The sequence below is a fragment of the Mus musculus genome, chromosome 19 (assembly GCF_000001635.26).
Source record: "Mus musculus strain C57BL/6J chromosome 19, GRCm38.p6 C57BL/6J".
Classification (NCBI taxonomy): domain Eukaryota; kingdom Metazoa; phylum Chordata; class Mammalia; order Rodentia; family Muridae; genus Mus; species Mus musculus.
The window spans coordinates 37,160,930-37,173,711 of NC_000085.6; the positions used below are offsets into that span (position 1 = coordinate 37,160,930).

The window sequence follows — 12,782 nt, forward strand, 5'->3', positions numbered from 1 at the left end:
ACATTGCCAGACTATAAAAGAGGCACTTCTGGGCACATCCAGTATATATATATATGTACACACACACTTTAGTTTTACTTGATTTATTTGCATAAACATGAAACTTCATATAGAAAAATAGGATTTGGGGAGTGGGGGTGGGTGGGTATGGGGGACTTTTGGGATAGCATTGGAAATGTAAATGAGGAAAATACCTAATAAAAATTTTTTTAAAAAGAAAAATAGGATTTATTCCAGGGATCTGAGTTATTACAGTATTTTAGTTCACTAGTATTATAGTATTTTAGTCCTGTCTTTTACTGCTGTGAACAGACACCATGACCAGGGCAAGTCTAATAAAGGACATTTAATTGGGACTGGCTTATAGGTTCAGAGATTCAGTCCATTATCATCAAGGTGGGAACATAGCAGCATCCAGGCAGGCATGGTGCAGGAGGAGCTGAGAGTTCTACATCTTCATCTGAAGGCTGCTAGCAGAATACTGGCTTCCAGGCAGGTAGCCCACACCCACAGTGACACACCTACTCCAACAAGGCTACACCTAATAGTGCCACTCCCTGGGCCAAGCATATATAAATAACATCTCCTTATGAATTTTAAAATCACTTTTATTAATTACTATTATGTTGGTGTGCATGATGAAATCTGGGGGCAGAGCACTAGCTATGGCCCACATGTGAAGCCAGAGAGCAGCTTTATGGAGCAGGTTCTCTCCTTCCACCTGTGTGTGTGGATGCTTTGGACTGAACGCAGGTCACCAAGCTTTCATAGCGAGCTCCTTTACCCACCCAGCCATCCCATCAGCCCTCTAAGTATTTCTCAGAGTTATGAGAGTCATCCTGACACTAACTCTACTCAGTTCTATTATTAATAATATGACTTGGGAAGTCAAGAATAAACCAGATCACCATGACAGAATAAATTAACTCCAAAAGAATAAAGTGATTGGGCTGGACAAGGTGCACACACCTTTAATCCCAGGACCCAGAGGCAGAGGCAGGCAAATATGAGCTCAAGGCCAGTCTGCACGACACAGTGAGAGAAAAGGGAATATCTCAGCTAAATGTGGTCGTGCACATCTGCAATCCCAGCACTCTGGGATCTAATGGAAGAAGTACCTTGTCTAACAAGCTCTCAACTACACAGCGATAAATACATAGCACACCATGTTTCCTCCCCTTTGTGTGTATTAATTCTATAATCATTTCAAATGATATACAAAGCTCATTTGTGTCTCTCTTCTGAGATCTGCCTACAGAGATTTATGCCATAATACATATTATTTCTAAGAATTACGTAAAAGTGCTCTCAGAAAAGAGAGAGTGGCTTTACTCCAAGGATCTGAGTTATTATCGTATTTTAGTTCACTAGGACTTTCCTATTTCAACTATTAGAGTAGTTTCACTCAAGGAAGTTTATCCAGCACCTATAGAGAGCACTAAAGTGTAGTCATACATGTCTATAATCTCAGTAGTCAAGAAGCTGGAATAGAAGGAATACTACAAGTACTCCTTCAAAGCAACCTGACCTACACAGTTTTAAGTCATCCAGTGCTACACTGTGAGATCATCTCAAACACCCACATGCAAGAACACACATGTGCAAAACACAGACATGCAAACAGTTGAAAATAGGTCATTTGAACTCCCAGAAAACAACCTACCTAGAAGACTATAACCAACACTCATGGGAAATATATGAGTCTGCCTCCCATTACAAGTCCAATAACCGCCCCAGGAATGTCTGCTTGATTCATGACTGCATTTCCTAAATCCTCAAGTTGTCCAACTTGTCAAGAATCAAACTACAGACTATCCTGAATTCTATCCTTTACAACCACACTGGCCTCTCCCCATCAGAAATACAGATATAGCCTCTAAAAAAGTATTGTAAGAATTTCCAGTTGGAGCATTGGTATCTCTAAAAAAATCTGAAAATCAGCCGGGCGTGGTGGTGCACGCCTTTAACCCCAGCACTCTGGAGGCAGAGGCAGGCGGATTTCTGAGTTGGAGGCCAGCCTGGTCTACAGAGTGAGTTCCAGGACAGCCAGGGCTACACAGAGAAACCCTACCTTGAAAAAAAAATTGAAAATCAACACTTGTAGTAGGCAGGAAATTGAGTGTAAGTATTTCCCTCATTATCAATTAAAATGTTTAGTTAGAGAAAGAAAAACTCTTACATTAAGCCTTTAAGTATTAAGCAGAAGCAAGTAGTCACACATCTCATTACATTCCCTACCCTTCAGAAGCATGACTGGCTTCCCAAAATACACATGTGCCGGACTGGAGATATAAGCCCAGTTGGAAAGTGTTGGATAGTGCCCCCCACCTCCATCGCACACACGCATTCCCTCACATGGTAGATCAAACCCAAGGCTAAGAGAGATCGCAAGGCCTAGGCTACACACAGTGAGTTCTAGGTAAGCCCAACCCATAGTGTTGAGTTTCATCTCTAAAAACAACAGTGACCATAATATAGGAAGAACATGCTGGACTTCTCTGATTACAGAACCAGAGCTCTGAACTATAAAACAGCAAAAACCTTTCTCCCATTGAGCTTGAATTTAGACTACAATTTCAGAGGTATCCAAGAGACATAAGGTACTTGAATAGTAGCTAATAGTATCTAGTCTTAATAGCACTGTCGTATTCTCTCATAAAGCAAACCAGAATGCAGTCTCTCTCCACTTTTACAGAGCTAAACGAAACGAAAGGAACCACTGAATGAGTGACTTGTCTCTGATCACCAGTGTCAAGGTTCAACCAATGTCTTCCTCCTTCCAAACCACCCAAGGAAAAGGCTACAAAGTGGAAAAGAGCATCAAATTCAGAGGCCAAATGGCTAAACATCGTATTTAAGGCACTGTCACACTAACTCACTGCAAAGTTGTAGTTTATACAAAGGTTAACCACTTTCCAACATGCAGCTTTGGAGTATACAATTTAAATGCCTACTGTTTCAGTAGCATAGAAAAATCTAGTATTTCCTAGCCTCAACCCTCTTTTCTGTATAATGAAGAAGAGTTGAGTTTGGGGTGTGTGTGTGTGTGTGTGTGTTCCTGTATAAGGGTAAATCTGCACAATATGGCAGACATTTCTTAGTCTGGCTCTTTTGTTTGTTTTCTGAGACAGGATTTTTCTGTGTGGCTCTGGCTGTCCTGGAACTTACTCTGTAGACCAAGATGACCTCAAACTCAAGAGAGCTGCCTGCCTGTGCTGCCCCTGCCTGCTGAGTGCTGGGATTGAAGGCTTTACCACTGAGTGCCTCTGCTGAGTGCTGGGATTGAAGGCGTGCTTTACCACTGCCCAGCTTTTTGTTTGGCTTTTACACTGGTGCTACACACTGAACTTAGGTACCCATATTTGAGTGGCAAGCACTGTACTATATCATCTTCTCCCAGACCCTTTCAAATAGGATATAGATAATGAGCCTTTGCTGTCAACTACATAACAACAGGTTCTGAAACAATCTGGGGTTAGTTAGATCTTCTGTAGTTTTGCATTAGAGCAGCAATAAGAATAACAACAGGCTCAGTGGTGCACACCTACAATCTTACCATTTGGGTGACAGAGGCAGGAAGATAAGAAATTCTAGGCCAGTTTGAAGTCAGCCTGGGCTCCATGAGACTGTATAACTGGTCTCAACAACAAAGAAATCAACTACAGCCAAACTTCACTTTTAAATATCATTCCTTCTATCCTTATTTGAAGACAAATATAAACTAGACAATTAATATTCCTTCCTGAAAAGATAGTTAATCTGGAAGATATCTGGGAGCTTTTTGCTTTGGTTTAGTTTTTGAGATAGTTTTCTTAAAATGTATGTATTTGGGTCTGTATGTAGAGGTCTGTAGACATAAGTGCTGGTGCCAGCTGAGGGCAAAGGTGACAGGTGCTCTGGAGCTGCAGGTATGTCTAGGGGATCAGATGCCACCTGACATGAGTGCTAGGAACCTAACTCTGGTTCTCAGCAAGAGCCATCCCTCAACCCCGTTTGTTTGTTTGTTGTTACTACAGGAGAATTAAAAAAAAAAACAAAAAACAGATGTTCATTATATAAAAATTCTGAGTTAACATATTTATTTTTAAATGCTTTGGGGGAGAAGGTAAAATCCAGGCTTGACACATGCAAGGCATGCATACTTCTATCAAGCTACATAATGGGTAATATGTATAATATTATTTTTTGCCCCACAACTCATGTAAGGAATTTCTTGGTAACACTGACATTTAAGTAGATACAAACTAAAAATGACAGAATTTTCTATAATCATATCTATGTTGGAACAAAGCAAGAAAGAAATAAAGATGTTAAGATGGGAAATAATTTGAAAATTTTCCAAAAATATATAAATTAATAGGAAAAGCATTGGTGATTACTGATTTAAGTAGTAATGTGTGCATCAGCAATATAGTTTTCTTCTTCTACCTCTATAAACCCTTAAAGAGCCTCAGTTGCAGGTAGTATCCCAGTTACTGTCCATTTACTGATCTCTTACAGTGTACTCAATAAACTATTTTGACAGGGTCTATTTACATAGACATTTAAACTATTTTTAGACAGGGTCTATTTACATAGTCCTGGCTGTCCTGAACTCACTATGTAGATCTGGCTGGCCTTGAACTCATAGAGATCAACCTATCTCAGCCTGGGATTAAAGGTGTATGTCACCACAACTAACTCTCAATAAACTATTCTTTAAAAAGTTGTGTGAGCCAGACGTGGTGACACACCTTTAATCCCAGCCAACCTGATCTATGTAGAGTTCCAAACCAGCCAAGAGGGACAAAGCAAAACCCTGTCTTAAAAAGAAAAGAAATACATTTATACGATATATTACCAACAACTATAATTGTAGTCTCTTCAAAATGTCAAAGATTTGATCTCTGATGCAACTTTGAATAAAACATTTAATTTAGAAATAACATTTTTATTGTTATATAACTTGATCACATAATTAAAAGAATTTTTTGAATCTCCAGGGACCCTCCTAAGATGAAGTATAAAATCAGTCTAGGTGCCTTCATCTACACTGTACTAATGTATAGAGGCAGTACAGAGGAGTAAAAGCAGCCATAACTGGAGGTAGAGGGCTTAGATTTTGTTTTGTTTGAGACAAGGTTCTGGCTATCCTGGAATTCACTGTGGAGACCAAGCTGGTCTCAGACTCACAGAGATCTATCTATATGCTTCTGTGAGTGCTGTCATTAAAGGTGTGCACCTAACTGGGCAGAGTACCTGGTTTCAAATCCCAAATTAATGAATTATTATTTATAAGATCTTGAGCAAACAATACAAATGAACTGGCCCTGAATTTTCCAGTCAACATCAGGAAGACAAAGTCTTTCACCTCAAAAAAGCTACATGTGAGATGATGGACATAGGGCCTGGCCCATAGGTAAATATTGCATTATCAACTGGAACACCAGGTCAAGAGGCTTTGATAATGAGAATACTATCACATAGAAAAAAGAACACATAGAATTATATGGGAGAATGCTATCATAGGAAAGAAGAATACATGGTATTATATGGTAGTTTGATATATTTAGATTGTGTTTATGCACTCATCCTATTATGACAACACAATCCTAAGCAAACAGAAAAGAAGAATAAATAATATCACAAAATTTTGGAGTTATTCAATAGATGGCACTAAGTGGAAACACTGGCCATTTATACTATAATATGTTTACACAGAGACACTGATAATCATGACAGTAACAATTACAGTAATCCAACTCAAAATAAATCTTCATCATTTCCATTTTATAGGTGAAGAAATATTCACATAATCTGCTCACATAATTGTGATGCAGAGTTGAATCCAAATCCTACTTTTGACCTAATCTACCCAACTGAACTTGGGCAAGTCACATAATAGAAACCTGATTTTCTACTCTGTAAAGTGAACAGTATGGTCAGAGATTAAATGCTTTCAAAAGTCCCTTCTAAACTTCCTTGGACAACGATGTTGTTCAAATATGAATTTACCACATAGACAGAATACCTTGGTTCTAGCCCTTTCATATACATAGGCTCTCCTACCTCATAACACAGAGTGGTACATGGGTGTAGTTCCCTTAGAAGAAGGGTCCTACTGTTCTTGAGCTCTGCTGACAAGACACATCAAGATGTGCCAACCTAATACAGAACTTCAATAAAGCCAGAGTGGTTGTAGTTGCCTATAACCCCAGGTGAAGTAGGAAAACTTTAAACTTGAGACTAGACTGTACTGAATGGCAAGACCCCGTTCCTCTCCAACCTGAGGATGGCGGTCCACACCTGTAATCCCAGAGACTGGGACTCAGGGAGAAAAGCAACAGGAGTTCAGCACCTACGTTAAAGGTGGGACGGAGAGAGGCAGAAAAAAGACATAGCCTAGGGCTGGTGAGATGGCTCAGTGGGTAAGAGCACTGAGTGCTCTTCTGAAGGTCCCGAGTTCCAATCCCAGCAACCACATGGTGGCTCACAACCATCTGTAATGAGATCTGGTGCATCTGAAGTCAGCTACAGAGTAGCTTAGTGGCCATCTAGTCTAGCACAGTGTCATATTCAATGAAAGACCCTGTTCTCAACAATTAAAGTGACCAGCAAATAGAGGAAGACACCAAAAATTGACCTCTGGCCTCCAAATTCATACACGAGGGTGAACAAACCTGTGAATAAGCAAGTATACCCAAACACATATGCACACACAAAATAAGCCTCATTAAATAGTTCTATCACAACATCCCTTTGGAGTTCAAAGAGAACCTGACTTAAATGAACTCTGACAGCTCCAGCACTGCAGGAAGTCACAGATACATCACAATAAAATTGCTCGAGTTCTAGGACTCCAGTGACGTCACTCGCATCTCAGAACCTTATTTACAGAAATGAAACAGCTTTTAGATATAAGTAATCCCCAAGGCAGCAGCCACCTCAAGGCAGGAAAACCAATCACATTTATTAGAATAAGAAGGCTCGTGTGGTTTAGAAAGCCACACTGAAACAGTGATTGCTTTACAAAACAACCACCTAATATGGTTACTGTGGTGGTAGGAAATGTCAAAAGAGAGGGGAGTAAAATTGCAAACCAAATGATGTGCCTGAAGCCAGCATTCCGGAAGCTGAGACAGAAGGTTCCTGGTCACCCTTGGCTATATAAGCAAGTTTGAAGCCATTCTGCACTATTAAAAAACCCTGTCTTGCAAATAAACACACTATATAAGATACTGAAAGTCTCTTTTCACACAAGGAGTCTGTTAAAAAGAATAGAAATTAAAGAACCATACCTGGTGACTCACATTTTGTAACCCAAGCACTCTAGGGGCTGAGGCAGATGGTCCCCATGAGTTGAAGGCCAACCTAAGCTATAAAGGGAGATTCAGGACAGCCTGGACTACATAGTCCATCTCTATCTCAAAATAAAAAATAATAATTAAAAATTGAAAATAGAATCAAAGAAAACAAAAAAAAAATTTAATTTAATTTAAAAAAAGAAAGAAAATAGAATCAAGGTTTGGTCAGATGGCTCAGCAGTTAAGAGCACCCACTGCCCTTCCAGAGGTCATGGGTTCAAATCCCAGCAACCACATGGTGGCTCACAACCACCTGTAATGAGAAATAAAAAACCTTTGGGTGAGCAGGACCAGAGCAAGCAGGGGCTGGAGCTAGCAGAGGCCCTGAGTTCAATTCCCAGCAACCACATGGTGGCTCATTACCATCTGTACAGCTACAGTGTACTCATATACATAAAATAAATAACTAAATCTTTTGTTTTTTGTTTTTTGTTTTTTGTTTTTCAAGACAGAGTTTCTCTGTGTAGCCCTGGCTGTCCTGGAACTCACTTTGTAGATCAGGCTGGCCTTGAACTCAGAAATCTGCCTGCCTCTGCCTCCCGAGTGCTGGGATTAAAGGCATGTGCCACCACCGCCTGGCTGTAAATCTTACAAAAAAAAAAAGAAAGAAAGAAAGAAAGAAAGAAAGAAAGAAAGAAAGAAAGAAAGAAAGAAAGGAAGGAAGAAAGAAAGAGAGAAAATAGAGTCAAGAGAGATGCTTCAGGGGTTAAGAGCACATACTACTCTTGCAAAGAACCCAAGTTTGATTCCCAGCACCTAAGAGTTAGGTGGCTCACAACTACCTTCAACTATAGCTCCAGCGGATCCAACTTTCATTCCAGGAACAGGCAGGTGGATCAGTGAGTTTGAAGCCAGCCTGGTCTACAGAGGGGCTTCCAGGACAGTCAGGGCTATACAGAGACACTCTGCCTGGAAAACATCAAAATAACCTACCTACCTACCTACCTACATACATACATACATACATACATACATCATACATACATAGTGTCTTAGTCAGGGTTTCTATTCCTGCACAAACATCATGACCAAGAAGCAAGTTGGGAGAAAAGGGTTTATTCAGCTTACACTTCCACACTGCTGTTCATCACCAAGGAAGTCAGGACTGGAACTCAAGCAGGAGCTGATGCAGAGGCCATGGAGGGGTGTTCTTTACTGGCTTGCTTCCCCTGGCTTGCTCAGCCTGCTCTCTTATAGAACCCAAGATTACTGACCCAGAGATGGTCCCACCCACAAGGGGCCTTTCCCCCTTGATCACTAACTGAGAAAATGCCTTACAGTTGTATCTCATGGAGGCATTTCCTCAACTGAAGCTCCTTTCTCTGTGATAACTCCAGCTGTGTCAAGTTGACACAAAACTAGCCAGTACACATAGTAAGGTAAAATCTTTTAGAAATTGGCATTCAATAAATTAAATCTTTCAATTTAGGCCAGGTACGGAGATGCATTCCTGTAATCTCAGCCTTCAGAAGGAAGAAGCAGAAAGGGGGAGGGCTCCAGGTCCACCTTGGCTGATGGTGAGACTGTCTCCAAACAACAGCAAAACAAAAACCAGACAGACATGGTCGGACATACCTTTAACCCCAGGTTTTGAAAGGCAGAAAGACAGGAGAACTTTGGTGGGATCTAGGACAGTCAGGGCTATATAGTGAAACTGTTTCATAAAACAAAACACAAAGAAAACCTTTTCGATCTAAAGAAACAAAATACATACAGCCCTAGAAAAAGTATCTAAATAAATGCACAAACATGAAATTCTGCCCATTAAGAATTGAGATACTTTGCTTTTTAAACATATTTGATTAGGGGCTAGAGAAATGGCTCAGTGGTTAAGAGCACTGGCTGCTCTTCCACAGAACTTGGGTTCAATTCCCAGAAGTGGCACAGTCATTCACAACCATCTGTTACTCCAGGCCTAGGGGATCCAATGCTCTCTTCTAGCTTCCAAGGGCATGGAGGTAGTATACAGACAGACATACAGGCTATACACATAGTCAGCATAGTTATCAACATAAACCATGTTGGCAAACTTATAAGCCAAAACACAACCAATTTATTTTTCTGGTTCTACTTATATTTTCTGTTTTGTTGCATTGAGACATTATCTTACTCTATAGCTCAGGATGACCTCAAACTCATTGTAATCCTCCTGTATCAGCCCTCTGGGTCCTAAAATTACAGGGATGAGCTACTACCCTTGAATCTAAAACTGTTTTTAGAAACAGGATTTTGCCAGGCTAAGGTGGGGGAACACCTTTAATCTCAATACTTGGGAGGCAGAGGGAGGTAGGTCTCTCAGTTAGAAGACAGCCTGGTCTATAAAACATTTCTAGGAAAGCCAGGGCTACACAGAGAAAACCTGTCTTGAAAAGCAAACAAACAAACAAACAAACAAACAAATTTTTGCCAGATATAATGGCACATGCCTTTAATCCCAGCACTTGGGATGCAGGAGGCAGAGTCAAGCAGATCTCTGAGTTTCACGGCAGCCTACTTTATGTACTGAGTTCAAGGACAGCCAGGAATATCTATGCAGAGAGACCCTGTTTCAAAAACAAAACAAAACACAACACAACAACAATAACATAACCCAGACTTTTCACAATGTTGGCCAAAGTATCCTCCTGCCTCAACCTCTTTTGACTGAATACAGGTATGCACCACTCAGTACAATGCTACTTAAAAGCCATAAAGGTCTAACTGGAGAGATGCAGTGGGTGAGAGCACTTACTATTCTTCCAGAATCCAGGTTCAATTCCCAACACCCACATCTGAAGGTTACTGAACATAATTCCAGCTTTAGGGAATCAGATGCCCTCATCTGGCCTAGGCAGGTACCTGCACATACACAGCACATACTCTCACAGACAAATACAAATAAATAATAATTTAAAAATCTAAAAAAAAAAAGACCCTAAAGAACTGTTTTAAATAAGAAATAGAAATGAGACACAGAGTACATATAATTTTTCTTGAAGCCAAACAAAAAATGTTTACTTTTAATCAAATGATTCAATCATTTTGCCCACTCAATAATATTTCCATCTATCACAACAACAAAAAAGTGCAAAGTACAATTATGTTTTGCCTTAGAAGCATCATTGGCAAAGGATTTGGCAAAGGATTTGTTGAGAAACACTAGCAATCCTCATGCTACTGGTGCTCCATACAAGGGATTGGTGAAGAGGGAGGGAGGGAGGGAGGGAGGGAGGGAGGGAAGGGGAGAGGGTGTATTTTCAAACATATGTAGAGGCCAGAGGTCAGTGGCATCGTCTTCCTCTATGAAAACTCAGGGTTTTTTAATGTGGATGCTTCAGACCAAAATTCAAGTCCACATATGTTTTTATGGCAAACACTTTAGCAACAAAGCTATATCTCAGACCCCTCTCCAAAATTTTGGATTATATTCTTTCCAACTTCTTCCTTCTCTTCCTCCTCTCCCCCTGGACTTTCTTTTTCTTTCCTGTTTTGTTTTGTTTTGTTTTGCTTTCTCAGACAGGGTTTCTCTGTGCAGCCCTAGCTGTCCTGGATTTCACTATGTAGATGATACTAGCCTTGCCTTAAAAAAGTCAGAGTTTGATGCCAGAGCCCACATAAAGGTGAAGGAGAGAATGGATTCCATAAGGTTTTCCTCTGATCACCAAACATGCACCAGGCATCCATCTCTCTCTCTCTCTCTCTCTCTCTCACACACACACACACACACACACACACACACAGACAGACACAGACACACACATTCACAAATCCTTTAAACATTAAAAAGGAATTTGGATTATCTTTTCTGAATGGGTTTGGATAGAAAGCCTCAGAATAAAAAGAGAAACTGTCAAGGCAGCAGCCCCTCCTTCCAAGTACCAACTACAGCAGAACCTGTCCTGCTCACCTCCCTCTGCCTACAGAACTAATCCCAGTCATGAAAATCAACTTTAGAATGGAAAGAAGCAAGATATGAAAGTGGTAGCAGGAGTCTGCAGCCCAGGAGGTGGAGGCAGGAGGCTCGGGAGTTGAAGGTCATCCTCAGCAATCAGCAGGAGCTCATCTAAAACTGTGCCTTACTATTCAAATGCCCTGTTCCTGGAGGACCCTTCTGAAAGCATGTGAGAGCCTTGCTCACTGCAGCCTCTACTTAGGACTAAGAGTGTGTTCAACATGAGCAGGAACTAGGTACCAGCCTGAGCACCACCCAGAAAAACCCAAACCCAAACAACAAAACTCTCCTAAACACAATTTAGAGCTTTCATGGGTCTCCTTCAACTGTTCAAAACAAAAATTCTGGCTCTAGCCCAGAGACATCCTTTCAATAATCCCATTTCCTTCGAAATGATACAACCCACCCCCCAAACATCGGAAAGGTAAAAACCAGCAAACTGACGGCTCCATCTGTGCCAGGTTGAGAGCCTTCAACCTCTGTCAAACTGCCAGGCTAGCGTCTGTCAGCGGGGGCCGAAGGATTCCTTTTCTTTCCTTTTTGAGACAAGATCTTGTAAGAAACACAGACCGAGCTGGAAGTCCCAATCTCATCGTCCAGCCTTGGTGGTGAACTACAAGCTGTAACCACCACACCCAGCCTTTCTCTTGTAGGGAAGCTTATGGCCAAATCACTTCACAGGCCCAGGGTAAGTGCCTATTAGACAGCAAAGGTTCCCAATGAACACACACACTCAGTTCCCCTTTCTGATCCAAAGGCCCAGGATCCTGTCTACTGCTGTGGCTACAGACCACATGAAAAAGCAACAGAAACAAGGACACTTTGTCCATTCAATCTTTTCGTCCGGGGCACTTCCTGGATTTTTCATTGGCATTTAATACCGAGGGACAAGACTCATTTTTCATTAAAGTTGCAAGACTTTCACTTTGCCCAGTTTCAAATGGTGTAATTGATCTGCATTGTCTTAAATAACCCAACTGGTGAAGGACACTGCAGCTTTAAATATTTCAGTGCTAGTTAGCAAATAGACTCCATTGCAATATGGCTCTGAAGGTCGTGTCCTATTGTCTCTCTCCTCTGGGGGAAAAATTTTTTTTAAACCTTCTTTTAAGTAACATGGGACTAGTTCTCCCTAAAATTTCCACTCTTTCCACTTCGATCCCTTATAGTTCCGGGTATTCATTGGATTCTCACACTCGTAATTTTCCTGCCAGGGCAATATGCTGATTATTAATGATTCCAGCACCTTAGACATAAACACATGGGTTCACATTAGTTTAGTTGGGCATAGGCAACTATTTGAAATAGCACCACTCAAAGGCTGTTAACAAACCAGGGTGATTTGGGCGTGAATGGCTTTTGGTCCGCACCTTGAGCCTAGTATTGCGTAACCTGAAAATGTGTAGCTACTTAAAATGATAGGAATCTCAGCCTACTCCTCCTGGGACTACTCCCGCACCTGACTATACACTTGCGGCTTAATTTGTCAAAGAAGGCCAAAATAAAAA

At 40.9% G+C, this 12,782-nt stretch overlaps 1 protein-coding gene across 20 annotated transcripts in view; it reads right to left on the minus strand.

Annotated features, from left to right (window-relative positions):
- The window catches only part of Cpeb3 (cytoplasmic polyadenylation element binding protein 3), a 188,280-nt gene that overhangs the window by 141,589 nt on the left and 33,909 nt on the right, over positions 1-12,782 (minus strand). The gene's annotated exons all lie outside the window — the stretch shown is intronic.